This window comes from Dipteris shenzhenensis, chromosome 9 (assembly GCF_047967505.1).
Source record: "Dipteris shenzhenensis isolate YYH24624 ecotype China chromosome 9, Dip_SZ_1.0, whole genome shotgun sequence".
Lineage (NCBI taxonomy): Eukaryota > Viridiplantae > Streptophyta > Polypodiopsida > Gleicheniales > Dipteridaceae > Dipteris > Dipteris shenzhenensis.
Genome location: NC_141604.1, coordinates 15,062,630 through 15,077,888, shown reverse-complemented (window position 1 = coordinate 15,077,888; position 15,259 = coordinate 15,062,630). Strand labels below are relative to the sequence as shown.

Sequence of the window (15,259 nt, the reverse complement as noted above, 5' to 3'; positions counted from 1 at the left end):
ATGAAAGCAATATCATGACTAGTGGCATACTTCCTTGTAGTGTGAGTCCCTCTTGTATCCTCCATAGTCAATCTAAATACTAGGTATCCCTATGGGGTTCAATGTTAAGATGAAAGATAGATGGGAGTGGTTCCTAGAAACGTTCAAAAAGAAAATAGACAGTATTAGGGGATTGCAGGCAAACCTGGAAGGGAGAAGGGTTGTACTAAATCACTGCATATATCCAATTGCCATTTTTTATCTTTCATGCTTGTGTCCTTCTAGAACAAGGTTAGAAATGTTTATAAGGTTCTGTAGATCTACAGATCCTTCTTATGGGTTGGAAGTGACACCAAAAGAAGGATAGCTAAGGTTAAGTGGGCTTTCTGCATGAGACCAAGGAAGGAAGGAGGATTGGGTGTCATAAATATACAACTACCAGAGCCTACAAATTAGCAACTATTGGGATGATTAAAGCTATCACTACTCCTGAAAGTGATTGGGCTAACCTCCTTCTCAGGAACTTCAAGCATGTAAGTCCTCTCAGAGCTCCTAGATGGAAGGACTATCGCCTTTTAGTAGCCATTGGAAACCTAGAACCTTGCACTACCAAAGGGAACTAGTTCTGGAAATCCCTATGGGGTCCTTTGAACATATAAAATGCCACATCACTCTCTCTGGGAAAGCAAGCTTTATGGCCTTAGATTCAATCTGGGCTTCTGCTTTTTTCACAAAACAACAACTAAGCGACAATGACTTTCTGAGAGCATGGTACTTGGTGAAGAAAGGGCTTTCTTGTTGGGGGGATTTATGGGACAAGACCAACCTCAGATGGAAGAATTGGTTGGAGATAAGAAGAGAATTCAGACTCCACTATGCAGACCAAGAGCTGATAATGGGTAGAATCTAGCTGTGGGATGGGGACATTACTTGGAAAGGGGGAAAATTTCTTAAATTTTCTAGAGATTTTGGATGGGTAGGCAGCTCAACTCTCCTACCTATACCCACTCCATCTGAAGGTATAGATGAGATTGTTGCTAAACTAAACTCTAGTTGGAACATTTCTGATAATGAAAGAAAATGGGCAATCAAATTCGAGTTGAGTTGGGATAGAAGAATCCCTGAGAAAATTCCCACACTTTTATGGTTAACCTTACATAAGGCAATCTGGACCAACTGTAGAAGCTTCAACATTGGAAAGGTAGTTGGCACATGCAAACACTGTGTGGACACTAAGAAAGACATCTTCCATCTCTTCATAGCTTGCCCCAAAGCAAGAAAAGTTTGGAAACATGTGCAATTAAGAATAGATGAACCTATAAACTGGAAGTGTATTCTATTGGGAGATGCTCTTAAAACACCTTACGCTACATGGGCACACATCAAAGCATATGCACTATGGTTTATTTGGATATCTACAAATGCTTTTTAATTCAATGATGAGGTCATGCATGCTGAACAGATCTTTGTTAATTGGTATGAATGCTATGTTATTAGTAACTGATCACTATGTGCTGTGGGCCAGGCCAAGTTTTTATTGGACCAAGAATATCACAATTATAATGACCAGGTATCTCAACTCTAGGCAGAGCTAGAATAACACATTCAGGAAGAAGGGAGATGCTTCAGCTCAAGAGTGGATATGCAAGCTCAACTCCTTCCATCACTATTCCCAGCCAAAACAGAGCCTGTGGATTAGAGATCCTCTACTAGCTTCTGTTTCTCTGTTACTTCTCTTTTGTTCACATTCCCTATGCACTATTTTTAGATGCCAAAATGCTACAACTTTGATGGGATGCCAAAACAGGAGCAGTTTTGAATGTAATCGGACTTTCCAATGAACATGTGAGGCCACATGCCATCAAATTTAGTACGTAGGCCCCCATGAGACAAATAAGATATTGCATGTTAACACGCACTAGTTTCTTGAAGCACATGAACTTTATTAGAGTGTGAGCACATTGTCGGAGTAGAGATATGACCCTCTTAAGCTAGAATTTTTAGCATGCCCAAACAACTCAATATGAATTTGAAATCTAGCGTATGTTTGACATGCAATAATTTCATGTTGTTCTTGAATAAGTACTAGCATTTAGCATGGCCTATGCAATGTTATTTAATTGGAAACTCCCATAATAAAATCTATCTTTTGTAGCATGTGCATTGAGGACTCAAATGTCCTTATGAAATGCCCACATGTAAAGTCAAGGAAAATGCCCAATGCTAAATGCATCTTTAGGTATGAAGGGGAATAAATTCCTCGAATATCCGTGAGGGTTTAGACACATAGGCTGGAAGTGGTATCAAAAGCTATTCACCCTTGGTTCTGCATTTGTGCCTGGTAATTGCAATCAGCTGATCCTAGGAAAGCTTTCTGGTAAGATTAAAGTTTTCCATTGCAATCCTTTGCAACCTCTAAAAGAATTTTGTTGGTCTCCACTCCTAGATGTGCTTCCACCATCGTCCCTATCCATCTCTTCACCGCACATGCCTAGTACTCTCCAAACTCTCTTGGATCGCTCATTAGCCCCACTATAGTTCTTGCTTTGGAAGATTGTCACTGCCCTCCAATACCTCTACCTTGAGCAACTCGAGTTCTGGTACATCTTTTAATGCAAGCTTCAACTCGATGGGATCACAATTGTACTATGGAAAGTTGAACATCTCTCGTTAGAAAGCAACTATCAGGCCCTGCTTCCACAACACTTTTGTCACTCATAGGTTCCACAACACTTTTGTCACTCATAGGTAGACACCAAGTTAGGACACTATAATGAACTCCAAAAAGCCAAATAAATTGTATGTGTGCAAATGTTATTCGAATTGCCAAGTAAGCTCCCAAGATACCGATTGATTTTATTAAAATTTCATACCAACTAAGCAAAGATCATATAATTATACTGATATAATAGCCTGCTATCTTAGCTACCCCATACAATCTCTTGCAATATTGCCATGTATCTTAGACACCATCTCGTACAAAGTAGTTTCGAAAGAGCCACAAGAAGTATCTATATGATAAAAATACAATCTATTTGGATGCTCCTCTCATCACCTCACAGCAGGATACAGGGCAATGTGCACCAAGAAATTCTTCTTTGTAACCCCAGTCGGCCTACATGCTAGCACTCACTCCATTTAATGTTGAATAGCTAAGAACTTCTTGAAGGGCTTGTCCGTCAGCATGTCCTTCACAACCACATATTTTTGTCCTTCATACACTTTCTCTTCTGATCTGCTCTGATCCAGCTCATACTTACGACCAGATCTTTTCTAAACGTCAGATCTCTTCTAAATAGCTCATGCAAGGGTGGCCTTGCCAATCCCAAAGTAGAAGAAAGTAAATACTTTCCTTCTCATGGAAAGAAAACCTCTCTTGGACATTGTGACCATGGCGTCCAACCCAATCCCTTTAGGGACTTCCTGCCTCATGGAAATGCACTCATATATCTTCTCCCTTATCCTCGTACGAGATATTTTATAATGTCCCTTCACACCTCCACATAGGTTCTTGCATATATTTGAGTACGAAGAGTATTGGACCTTTTGATGAAACATTTGCAGTAATATAGCCTTTGATAACTGAAAGGAATGAGCCACCCTTCAACAAATTTAGCCAGGAGTAGCCATTAAATAGCAAGGAGTGGTCATTCAAAACTAACCAGCTAGTTATCAAAACTAACCAGATAGTGCTACTATTCCCTAAATCCAAACCTAGATAGTCAGCATCATCTTTAGCGAGGTTCTTCTTGGGCCACAGGGAAGCATCAAGTCGACGAGCTACTCAGAGGAGTTAATATGAAATCAAAAGCTATGGGCTCTCTTGAACATATGAAAAAACAAAGCTCAATTCAATTGCTTATCCATTATAGGTATCCAGCCGGAAGCTCTCGACCCATGACGCCTCCCTCAAAGCATCTTTCAACTACTTGACATCCTCCTCTTCATGCTTGCACTTCTCCAAATGGTCTATGAAATAGTGTGCAAATGTCTCATTGTCTTCCTTCTGCAAACCTTTGGGTCTCACATCATAGAAGAACAAAATCACCTTCACATGGTGATTTCGCTTACTCTCCATCATATTCACAAGATCTTTTAGACACCAGTACGAGATTTTGTAAATTTTAGTGAAGACAAACCCTTGAATGGTTACTCTGCTAGCAGCTTCTAGCATGAGGGCGAATGTCATTTCCTTTGGGAAGCTCCTCCAAGTCTAGAAATGAATGGATCCCATGGTCCATGAGAGAATGGAGAAAACAATTTGCAAACCCAAGATTCATTTCTATTCCATAATGTCTAATGAACACTTCATGGGTGCCCATAGAAGTATCCCAAGGTGTATCATACATTTTTTCTTAGGTTGCCATGCAAATATGTGGAAAATCAATATAGATGCTTTCAAAATCCTTTCGAGAAGAGGATGTGCATGTATATTCCCTTGGAGTAGAGGAGCAATCAATTAGATTGAGGCAAGAAATTCAAAAAAACCAGTGCTAGTTGCCCATACATATGCTAGTGGGTCCATGTGATCATTGCAGCTTCTCAAAAGTGAGGCTATTGATCATGAGAAGCTTCTTAGATGAGAGGATGGTTGATGATCATTGTAGCTTCTTGGAAGAGAGCAGTTGGCTAGAAGACCCGGCAAGTGGGGGGCACTATGTAAAAACCCCAAATAGCATACACTATATTTATTTTTTGGTATTCCATTGACATCTCAAAGTTCAGATGCCTTGAAATCACAATGGTATGCCAAGGGTAACATGCCTTAAATGCATAAGGGCATTTATTCCATAAATATATCAAGGAAATTTCATTAGGTGTGCAGGTCTACATGCCTTGAATTTAATTTTGCATGCCTTAAATTTGAATTCTGCATGCCATTGAACATGTGAGTTCATGTGCATAAATTTAATTTTAGTAGTATATCTCACTCCACATATGAGTCCTGAATGCCATTGTTTTTAAAAGGCCACACCATATGTTCTATAAGGGTATTTGGTTTTACAATGTCCCTACACCCCCCCCCCCCCCCCCTTCCCCTAGAGAAAAAACCATGCTTGAAAAAAGCAAGCATACAAATCAGTTAACTAAGCATCACTGATCCTAGCAGAAATACTAGAAAAAGAAACTACTTGCCAGCCAGCCTAGCTAACATGTTTTTTATATACATATGTCGAATACAAATAATATCTAATATACGATTCAAATCTTCTCTATCATCCTCACATGTAAATGCAATTAAGTGAAGAATCATACCATACATGTAAAAGCAAGATAATGAATTTTGGGATGTGGGATTTTATTTTGATGCTCTCTTCTTCAAGCCTTACGTGATACATTAAAAATGGTTTAAATTTCTCTAAAATGTTGCTAGATATCTCTTGATAGTAGATTTTGATTTTAGGGTTTGGGAATAAGTTTCCAATTTTAAGAAATTTTCACTTGTTATACATTCTATTGAGGTTGTGTTTTTTATTTAATAGGAAGATGAGAGGTGGAAATAAGAGTTCTTTTAAGTTAAGAGAAAGAGTTCCTACATAGTCTCCCCCAGAGTGGGGGGGAGGGACAAAAAAAAATGATGCTTCAGTGGATAGCTGCTTGAGGCCCTTTCTAGTCAGGATATGGTTGCTAGAATGTGAAGCTAGATAATCTTATTGTGGTAGGTAAACATTCTCCTGGGATTAATGTTGAGGAGGACAAAACCTCGGTCTTGATTTGATAGACATTGATTGACATTGACATCTAGTCAATTCATGGAGATGGCAACATGTCTAGGTGAAAAATTTTGAGCTCAAACAAGTGTCCTTTGATTTCTTTATGTAGCTTGGTTAGAGGTCTTAAGAGTGATGTTGCTTCACTAAAAAGTGCTTTTCAATATGAGAACGTACTAGAGAAAAGTGCATTTATTGTTTCCCTTTGCAATGTGATGGAGAGGAAACAATTGTGTCTGATACAATTAGAGATTCATGGCTCCTTTGTGGAAGGATATCAAGGATGAGTAGGGGCCCCTTAATCTTTATGTCTGGCCCTTGCTGAGATTGTTATTTCCCCGTGCTCTTAGTCCCAAGTGAAGGCATCCCGCGGCACTATGGCGAAGGGAGTGAAAGGTCCACCCTGCCAAATTCTGTTCGGGAGGGATGGAAGGAGAATGGGAATTGGGGTGATGCTCCGGAAGATGGGAATTATCCGTGCAACGATGCTTCGAAGCATGGTCCCCATGCTATGGTTCATTGAGTGAGACGGAGATGAACTTCATGTTAAGGAAACTATTCTATGTGTGGGGAGGCAATCATAGATCAATGGCATGGCTTTCATCACTGGATGAGGCATATAGGGAGACAAATTTGGTCATGTCTACCTTGATTGATTCAAGGAGGATAAACAAGTTTGCAATCTTGTCTAGACGTCCAAGAGTGAGCTTGTATGAGACAATCTCAATCCCTCATTGCAATTACATCTATAGCAAGGCTATTGAACTAAGCAACTAATTTTGGGCTAATTTTGTGTTGTGTCATTGTACAATCTTCCTTGCAGACTTAATAAACATGCTCTCATCAAGCCAAGCTTGAGTGACACCCTTATCAATCCTAATAACATATGCAATGTGACTTGAAGTGCCTTGGCTTGTAAGGAGTCCACCAAAGTAGAGAAGTGGAGTGAAAAACAAGAGAAGGCAAAAAAGGCATAGTGTCTCTTGTATCAGCTACATCACACATCTTGTATTGCACGTAAAATATTACTTACTTTATATTTCAATAAGGTTTGCATTGATACCTTTCTTGATTATGTTCAAAAAAATTGAATACAATTTAAAATGAAAGAGAGAAATGAATAATGTAGTAAGTAATATCCCCTTGGAACTAAGAAAAGAAATAGAAAGGCTCATTGTGTATGCTATTTGCTGGCTTTGGCAAGTAACATGCTCCATGTCGGAATATGTTTTTGGTTTTTCTAGGAGATGGGTCACATGCCGGTTGATCGGTGGTTTAATCCTAAAATGGATTTCAAATAGGATGGGCAATGTAGCCTTTGTGCAATTTGTGGAGGCTTCATTTTCATACATAGAGACTTTGCTTTTAACACGTATTAGCATCAAGGATTTGCAGGTATTGATTTGTCTTAGTCCTAAGCCTGGTGTTGAGGTCAAGATTATTTTCCCTTTGGTATGACAGTCCTGATACAATTGTGAAATTATAGAAACCTAAGATCATAAACCTAGTAATTTAGAATGGAGAAAAAAACTGATGTTCTTATCATTACTAGAGTCAAATAGAGTCATGAAAGACATGTATCATATGCTTGATGTGGAGACTTGATAGAGTGTAGCTATGTTTTGCTCCTTCATTATGAAATCATTCACTGCAGTGGCTACCTTTTTCTCAAATCTAGAAAAGTTTCCTAGCAAAATTGAAGTCATTCTTGTGTGCACAACATGTATGGCTCAATGCAAGAGAGTTATACCTTGAAAAAGTTTAGATTTTGTTATTGTGGGGTCTTGAAGAACTTGTGTACAGTATCAAGCATGCTTCATCCAGTAGCTATACTTCATGGCTGTACATTGTAGAAATACTTGAAAAGTATCAAATTTGAGGGCAAAAAGGACATGTTCTCCACATTAATGTGAGCCAAGCATGGTAAAGTAGATATCAAAGTGGGAAGAAAAGGACATGCACCCCTCAAAAGTTATCAAAGCTTAACTTCATATCAAATAGGGTGGCCTTTAGGTAAGCATAGTCCTTGTCCTTAATATGTCTATGTCACAATGTTGTTTACTACTTCAAGAAATGGACAGTGTTTTTAGGTTTTCACTTCTTACATGATTGCTATTGTGATGTTGTTTACATTTAAGGTATATCTTTCATTTGGTGAAAGAGAAAAGGATATAGGAGATGCCAAAATACTGCAAGAGCTGGAAAGAAAATTGCAAATCCCACTGTTGCCATCTACCATGCATTTACTGAAAAAATCAAAGCTTTCTAATTTCCCATGGTACTTCATATCTACACAAGTGATAACAAGAGAGAGGGAAAATTATATGGAATTTGCCTCCAAGAAATAGATGATTGATGCTAGCACCTAAGAAACTAAATCATCAAATACAAGACAAACAAAGGCATTGACTAGAGAGAAGCTAAAGAAGATTTTGATTATATGGCAATGGTTAATTTAGTTAGTTATCTTAGTTAATTTATATGGCAATGGTTAATTTAATTGGTTCTTCCCGGGCAGCCTTAGCCAAGAGGGTTATATTCCTTAGAGAATGGAGGGGTTTCCCTTTTTCTTAGAGACTACAGTAGGGTTGAGATGGCACTTTCAGCCTCAACCTTGGTTTCTTTCCAGATCATTTTGAGTTTTCTGTTCCCTATTTTAGGAGGGTTTGCTCATGTACAACATGATGTATTTCTACTGTGAGCTTGCTCACGTAGGTATTTTTCATACTTAATAGAAGTCTTTTTCAAGGGGGGAAAATTTAGTTATCTTAGATGGATATGTTAATATTGACATTCTGGTAATTTAATTAGTTATCAAGATTGGTTTTGATTAGTTCTTCACAAGCAAAATGAGGACATGTTACAAGATGATCTAGTTTTTTTAAATGGTGACCATGGACCATGGATGCTAGTAGTTGTGGCATGAGAGATTCGGACATGTCAACTATGGCACTCTGACAGAGATGCAGAAGTCACACAGTGTGGATGGACTTCCACCGATTGCAAGCACTAACAAAGTCTAGAGAGCTTGCTTGGAGAACAAGTAACACTGGGAAAGATTCCCATAAAAGGCCACATCAAGGGCGAAGGAACCGTTGGAGTCGGTTTATTCTGACATAGGTGGGCCCATGTCAACAAACTCATTCGCAAGTTCAAGCTACTCTCTCTTATTGATTGATGATTTCAGTCGTATGACTTGGGTTTACTGGGAGTATAAATTGGTTCCCCAAGGTACAAAGTGCAATTTTTGGCTACCAAACTCCTTCCTCTATAAGAATCTTGTAACTCTTTGTCTACTAGAGACCAACGGTTGTAGGTCAACGATAAGTTTTAAAAGTTCCAAATGCACACCACATAATGGACACGAGGACTCTAGCATTCTTGTCCAGGAAATCTCAAGCTTTCAAGAAGTTTAAAGAATGGAAGACCAAGGTAAAAAAGGAGACAAGGAAGGATGCCAAACAGTATCAGAGGATGGTGGGCAGCTTGCTCTACCTTAGCAACACCAGGCCAAATATCTCCTATGCTATAGGGCTACTCTATCAGTTCTCTGCCCAGGGAGAATCATTGGAGGGCAGGTTTAGGGGTATCATGATACTTGAAGGGTACATCCACCTATGGCATCACATATACAACAAGGGTGGAGTTGGGCGGATTCTGTGATTTTGATTGGGCAGGTGACGCAGATACCAGGCGATCAACCACGGGCTACGGTTTTTGTACTTGCATCAGGGGCCATCTCAGGGCTAAGCAAGAAACAACCCTCAGTTGGCCTTTCATCTACAAGAGTGGAGTACAGAGCTAGGTGCACGGCAGCATGCGAGACATTGTGGCTCAGATAGCTTTTGGAGGATATGGACGTGCTTCAGGAGGAGACGACGACTGTCATGTGCAACAACCAGAGTACATTGCCATCACAAAGAACCCCGTGTTCAATGCATGGACAAAGCACATTGAGGTCTATTACCACTCTGTTTGAGAGCTCATTATCGAGGGCATCATCAAGCTTATGTACTGCCCTACCACCGACAACCTATCAGATGTATCAGATGGTCTATATGAGGGCCTTCTTGGCATGTCTCTTGGTCCTGGTGCGGACTGAAGCCTGCTCTTTGCTGCTGTCGCATCCCTCGTGCTCGACCCTGCTCCCCATGGCTGAATCTGGCCCATGCCAGCTGCTTGTCGCTGGGTTGAAGCATGCCAGCTACTTGTAAGCAACGATACAATACCAATGTAGCAGGCACTAGCCACACTACTAACTCACCTGAAGCATGCTCATGTCATAAGCACTACTTTCAGTAGTGGAAGGCTTGCTTACATGTTGAGTTAACCGAAAGCTAGAAAGAGAGGAGCCCCCATGGGCTGCAAGTGCTTGCTACTGGGTTTGGGGCTTTTCGCTGCGGATGCTGTATACTCGATCTGCTGTCCGCTAGACAGTCGGCGGTCCCTTGTAGACCTACCTAGCAAGGCGAGATAGCCCTGATAGAGGCTGATCCACCCCCTTGACATGCTGCCTAAACTGGACAAGACGGGCCCAAATTCAGTGCTACTTGTCTGCTATCGCACTGCTTAGGGAGCAAGCTTGCTGCCTGCTTGTGTGGCAGCCACGGCTATAGATCCCTTTGGATGCTCCAAAACATCTCTATTAATTGGCTGACGCTGGGGCACATGGGATCCCAAACAAGGGCCTATACATGGGGCTTATAAACCCAACCTTTGCATGGGCCAAAGAGGGCGGTCTGTTGTCAAAACCACAGATCAGTCGGCATTTTGACAGAGCATAGGGTCTGTCAGTCAGCTGTTTTACAGACTGGCCAGTGTGTGATGATTCTGGGCGGACAGACGGAGTCCCTCTCATCTATACAGACCCCAATGATTCATGTGAGCACCATTGACCCTCCAGGAGCTAAGCTCAGTTTGAGGCAGCGATAGGAGCAGTGAACCAAATCACCGCTGAGCATCCAAGGGCAGCAGTTGGCTGCAGTATTAGGAAGTCTGACGGAGCATCAACAAGTTGAAAGGTTTTGACCTGTACCTTGAGAAATATCTGGCTGCACCACTGATGAATCTGAAGGGCATTACCACGAACTCATACTGGCCCTTCTCGTTATAATAGCCAGAGACAGCTGGACTCTTATCTTCAATGATGGAGATGGAGGGAGGTAGGCCTACCTTGGTCTCTTTGCGATTCCGAATCTGATGGCATCGACTCTTCAAGTCATTTGTTAAACCATCTTAGCTCCATTGAGCCATCCCAGAAATATAGTCCATCTTAGGCATCGAAAACTGACAATTGAGAGCGTGGTAGCCCTAGCACATCATGGCCTACTTTTTGTAGAGAAGGTGTGTATGGAGAATGGCTGGGCAATATGACCCTGCTGTAAGCAAGAGCAAGTCCTCTAACTGGATTTCCAACTCTTCCTCCGTGGCCTTTTGAGCCAATAAGCATATGCTTGCTGGGTAGCAAAGATCCCAAGAGAAGCTCAATTCGAGGGTTCTCTAGCGGTGATGGCCATAGGAACCAAAAGCCATGTCCATTGAACTTCAAAGTGGTGCCACCAGCGAGCATGTAGAACAATGTCCGTTGCTGCCTGTATGGGAGAGTCCGGCTATCTACCCAATTGGAGACCCCTTCAAAGTAGCTTCCGTCGCCTTCTTGTTGCTCTTGACAGAATCCTGCATTCCGGGTCAGGTCAGGTCCACCTTTTCTTTAGTGGAGTGTGAGCTGAGCTCTCTTGGCTGCACTGACAGAGATAAACTCTTGCATCAGCGAAGGTGAGGAGTTTCTGACCACGAACTTGTCCATGGAACATTGTATTACTGCATTGAACGGGCTGTTTACAATGGTGGAGAGGGGGCGGATCTGGTGTGGTACAGAGGGGCTGAAGTGAGGTGGCTTTGGGCTGCTGAAAGTCTAGTCTGATGCTTTGAATGGAAAAGGTGGCTTGCTTGGTGCGGACTCCTTGCTGGTGTCGCATCCCTGGTGCAAAAGCAGGAGATAAAAAGGGGAAAACGACGCATGTTGGGTGATTAATCTCCGTGTTTGGATGCGGAATATGCCAAAAGAAAATACGGAATTGAGCGTTCCATGCTATCTGTGCAAGAATCAATAGCGCAAGGTTGAAAGAGAAGTCGAAGAAGATGCAGCTGTCTGTGTGCTGACCCGTTTGTTGCATGCTTGTGGTCCGACGTTTCTGATGAACGCAAAAAAAAAAGACATGAAGAACTTGGCTGGTGCCGCCACGTGTACGAAGGAGCAAGCCCCTTTATCCCACATAGACTTGAGTCAGCGTGCAAACACGGTTTATAAGACCAGGAGACCCCGCCTCGCTCATGTCTCTTCGGAGACATCTGATAAAATTGGAACGATACAGAGAAGATTAGCATCGCCCCTGCGCAAGGATGACACGCACAAATCGAGAAATGGTCCAAATTTTTTTGATGTTTGACCGCCCTCCTCTCCGAGTTTTGGTGTGAACCTTAGTTTCTATTACGATAAAAGTAGTTGATTTTAGATAGATCTCTAACACATTATAGCAGTCCCTTCTAAGAAGCAGCGAGATTACTTCCGTTTTAGAGAAAATTTGCCGAACATGTCGGCTTATTATTTACAAAAAGAGCAAAATTACAACAAAGAAGGGCAGACTGCCCATGACAACACCATATATAGTTATAAAACTAGCCTAGAGCCATACTTAGATCCTTCACACACATTCCCACTTTGCTCATATTCAGTAGTAATACTGCATCCTATCTATATCCTACCCCCACCCCTACGTTAAGAACCAATTCACTCCTAACATTCCACATTGACAAAAAAAACTAGACTTGCATCCCCCTTAACCCCGACCTACCTTCCCATCTCATCAGTTTTCCACACCATTTCCAAGCATCAATCGGGCTCATACTTTCAAAGGGAACCAAGAGAATACCAAGTCATACCATAACATATTCGTCCACTTACCCACACTCTTGCTCTTAGCATGTTCCACAAACCACCCAAGACACCCTGCCGTCAAATACCCTAGGTATCCATTTAGCCTGCACGCCAAATTCTTTGTATCCTTCAGCAACTTCATAGCATCCCAAGGAACGTAATGCCACTTCCTATTGTTTCTATCCTCCATCCAAATAAAAGACCTTAGCATCCTCTCTTCTTCTTCTCTTCTTCTACCTCCAACCAATGCTCCTTTTTAAACCTCAAGATCGAAGCTAGTAATTGGTTGATGCAGACAACACATGTTCCACTATCAGCACCCTTGCACTTCCCGTGCCATGCTCTCATTTTTTTCCAAACCTTCTCTTTAAACCAATCGAACCTCTGTCTCCATCCCCAATGGCTCCCAAGTATCCAATTACCACACCTCTTTAAACCCAGTTGACAGGAGGCAGATCCGTCAGCCACTCAAGCAATGGCCCCGGATTGGACCTCAGCCCAAATATCTTCTCCGAACTACACACAGAACCTGAAATCCGACAAAAGTTTTGCAACACATCAAACGAATTCTTCACACTCCCCCTGCATTCCAAAGGCAAGGCCACCATATCATCTACAAAATAGCTGAGGACACTAATGACTCCCTGAAGGCAACATTACCCCTTTAATTTCTCCCAAAGCCACCCCTTTCTTAATCATATGCACAAGAGGAACTGTACAGATGGCAAACAACAAGGGTGCCAAGGGACACCCTTGCCCCATAGATCTTTTAAGCTCAAATCTTCCCACCATACCCCCATTTAGACAGAGTATTGCAGCAGCATTCCCAAATAATGCTCCCACCATCCTACAAAAACCCCCAACCTTTCCAATGCCACCCGAATGAAATCCCATTTTATTCTATCATAGGCTTGATCAAAGTCAAACCCCATCAAAATACATCTCTGCCTAGAGGCTGCAACAAAATCCAATAGAACGAAGCTCGATTCCTTAGACTCGAAGAGTAGGTCGAGAATGCGGAGGAGTCTGCAGACCAGGTCCACATGCTACATGAAGAGAGCCTCCGTAGCACTTTTGCAGAGTTGCGCCACAGGCAGACTCGGATGCACCGGCACAATTTCTAGCCATACTTCTTGAGGCAGTGTCTGTCGACATGGAGCAATTGTATGACTTACTTGGTCATGCTCCAGGAGGAGATCTGGTGAGAGTGGGATGTCAAGATCATGGAGTGGCAACGTGCACTGCTTTTAGAGACATGCTAGAGCATCATTCTGAGACCCCCTCCTCTAGACGCAGGTGGCAGTATAGGCCACAAGTAGTAATTCAAGTATTTACAAGATACCAGGGGACATCTAACACTCAAGATGCCAATCACAATGGAGTTTATTTTTGGAATTTGTGAATTACCATGCATCTTAGGGTAGGCTATTAATGGGTATTAGAGTCTGTCTTTCTGTAGGCCAAGACGTATACTATTTCAATTTGTACCCATGGGATATTGCTGCTAGAAGAGACACAACCAATGACATGGGTGGTGGTGTTCAAGGAGCATCTCTGAGTAGAGGAAGCAAGGGTGGCAAGAGCAGTAGCAACAAGCAAAGCCATTAGGACAAAGTTGGGCCAAGTGCTCAACCTTCTCTTCCCGATCACTAGCAACACTGAAGTGCCCTTGTACCTCGGTGCTGTCATACAGGTTGCTAGTGTCGGATGGCCCAAGAATCTCTCGCATCGAGCAATAGAGGAAGAGGAAGTGCAATCAGGAGTGCGGCAGTTCGTCGCATGCTTGTACATAGGCAACGCCGACCTCAATAGTTTCAATGCCTCCACGGACCTCCTCCCATTTGGTGTCTAAAGTAGTGTCGACGGTACCTCTGCCTCCTTCAATATCATCTCAGTCGACTTTCGGCGGAGTCACAATGTGGTAACAACCATCCGTAGCAGTGATGTCATCAACAAGTGATGCGAATACCCAGCCCACTTCAGTAGTGACAACTAGTGTGGCAAGGACAATAGCGATGAACGAGGTGAGCAATCCCCTATCGGTAACTAGTCTGGTGACTATGCTTGCGGTGATTCCCAACATCAGGTTTAGTGACAAGCAGCACAACCAGGTTCACCTCGTCCCTCCGTCAATGGTGGGAGCAGATCCTAAACATATCAGTGCGGTAGACCAGTGTCACCTCTATGCTAGGGGAAGGGGCGATCGCATTGTTGACACAGGTGGTGTGCTTTCTTCCATTACAATGAGCATTGTTCGTCATCATTGTGGGCAACCAGCCATGGATGACCCCTACACAGACCTCACAAGTAGCATCACCACTTGCCCAGTTGGAGGCATGTGACGCTATTTGATTCAGATGTCATAGCAATGGACAACTCAACAGGCCAAAGGAACACAACTGAAGGAGTTGCGGAGAGAAAACGAGGACTCATGGATGACGTAGCCCTTCAGTAATAGTTGGCCCATGCGTAGTAGAACGAAGCTCGATTCCTTAGACTCGAAGAGCAGGTCTAGAATGCGGAGGAGTCTGTAGACCAGGTCCACACGCTACATGAAGAGAGTCTCCATAGCACTTTTGCAAAGTTGCACAATAGGCGGACGTCAGATGCACTGGCACAATTTTTTGCCATA

The 15,259-nt window shown here is 42.4% G+C and overlaps 1 non-coding gene across 1 annotated transcript; it reads left to right on the top strand.

The window, feature by feature from the left end:
• The first annotated feature begins 12,025 nt into the window (after window positions 1–12,025).
• LOC147898257 (U6 spliceosomal RNA) lies at window positions 12,026–12,128 on the top strand. The gene has a single exon (XR_015541618.1). It is a non-coding gene; the product is annotated as a U6 spliceosomal RNA (small nuclear RNA).
• Window positions 12,129–15,259: the final 3,131 nt, after the last annotated feature.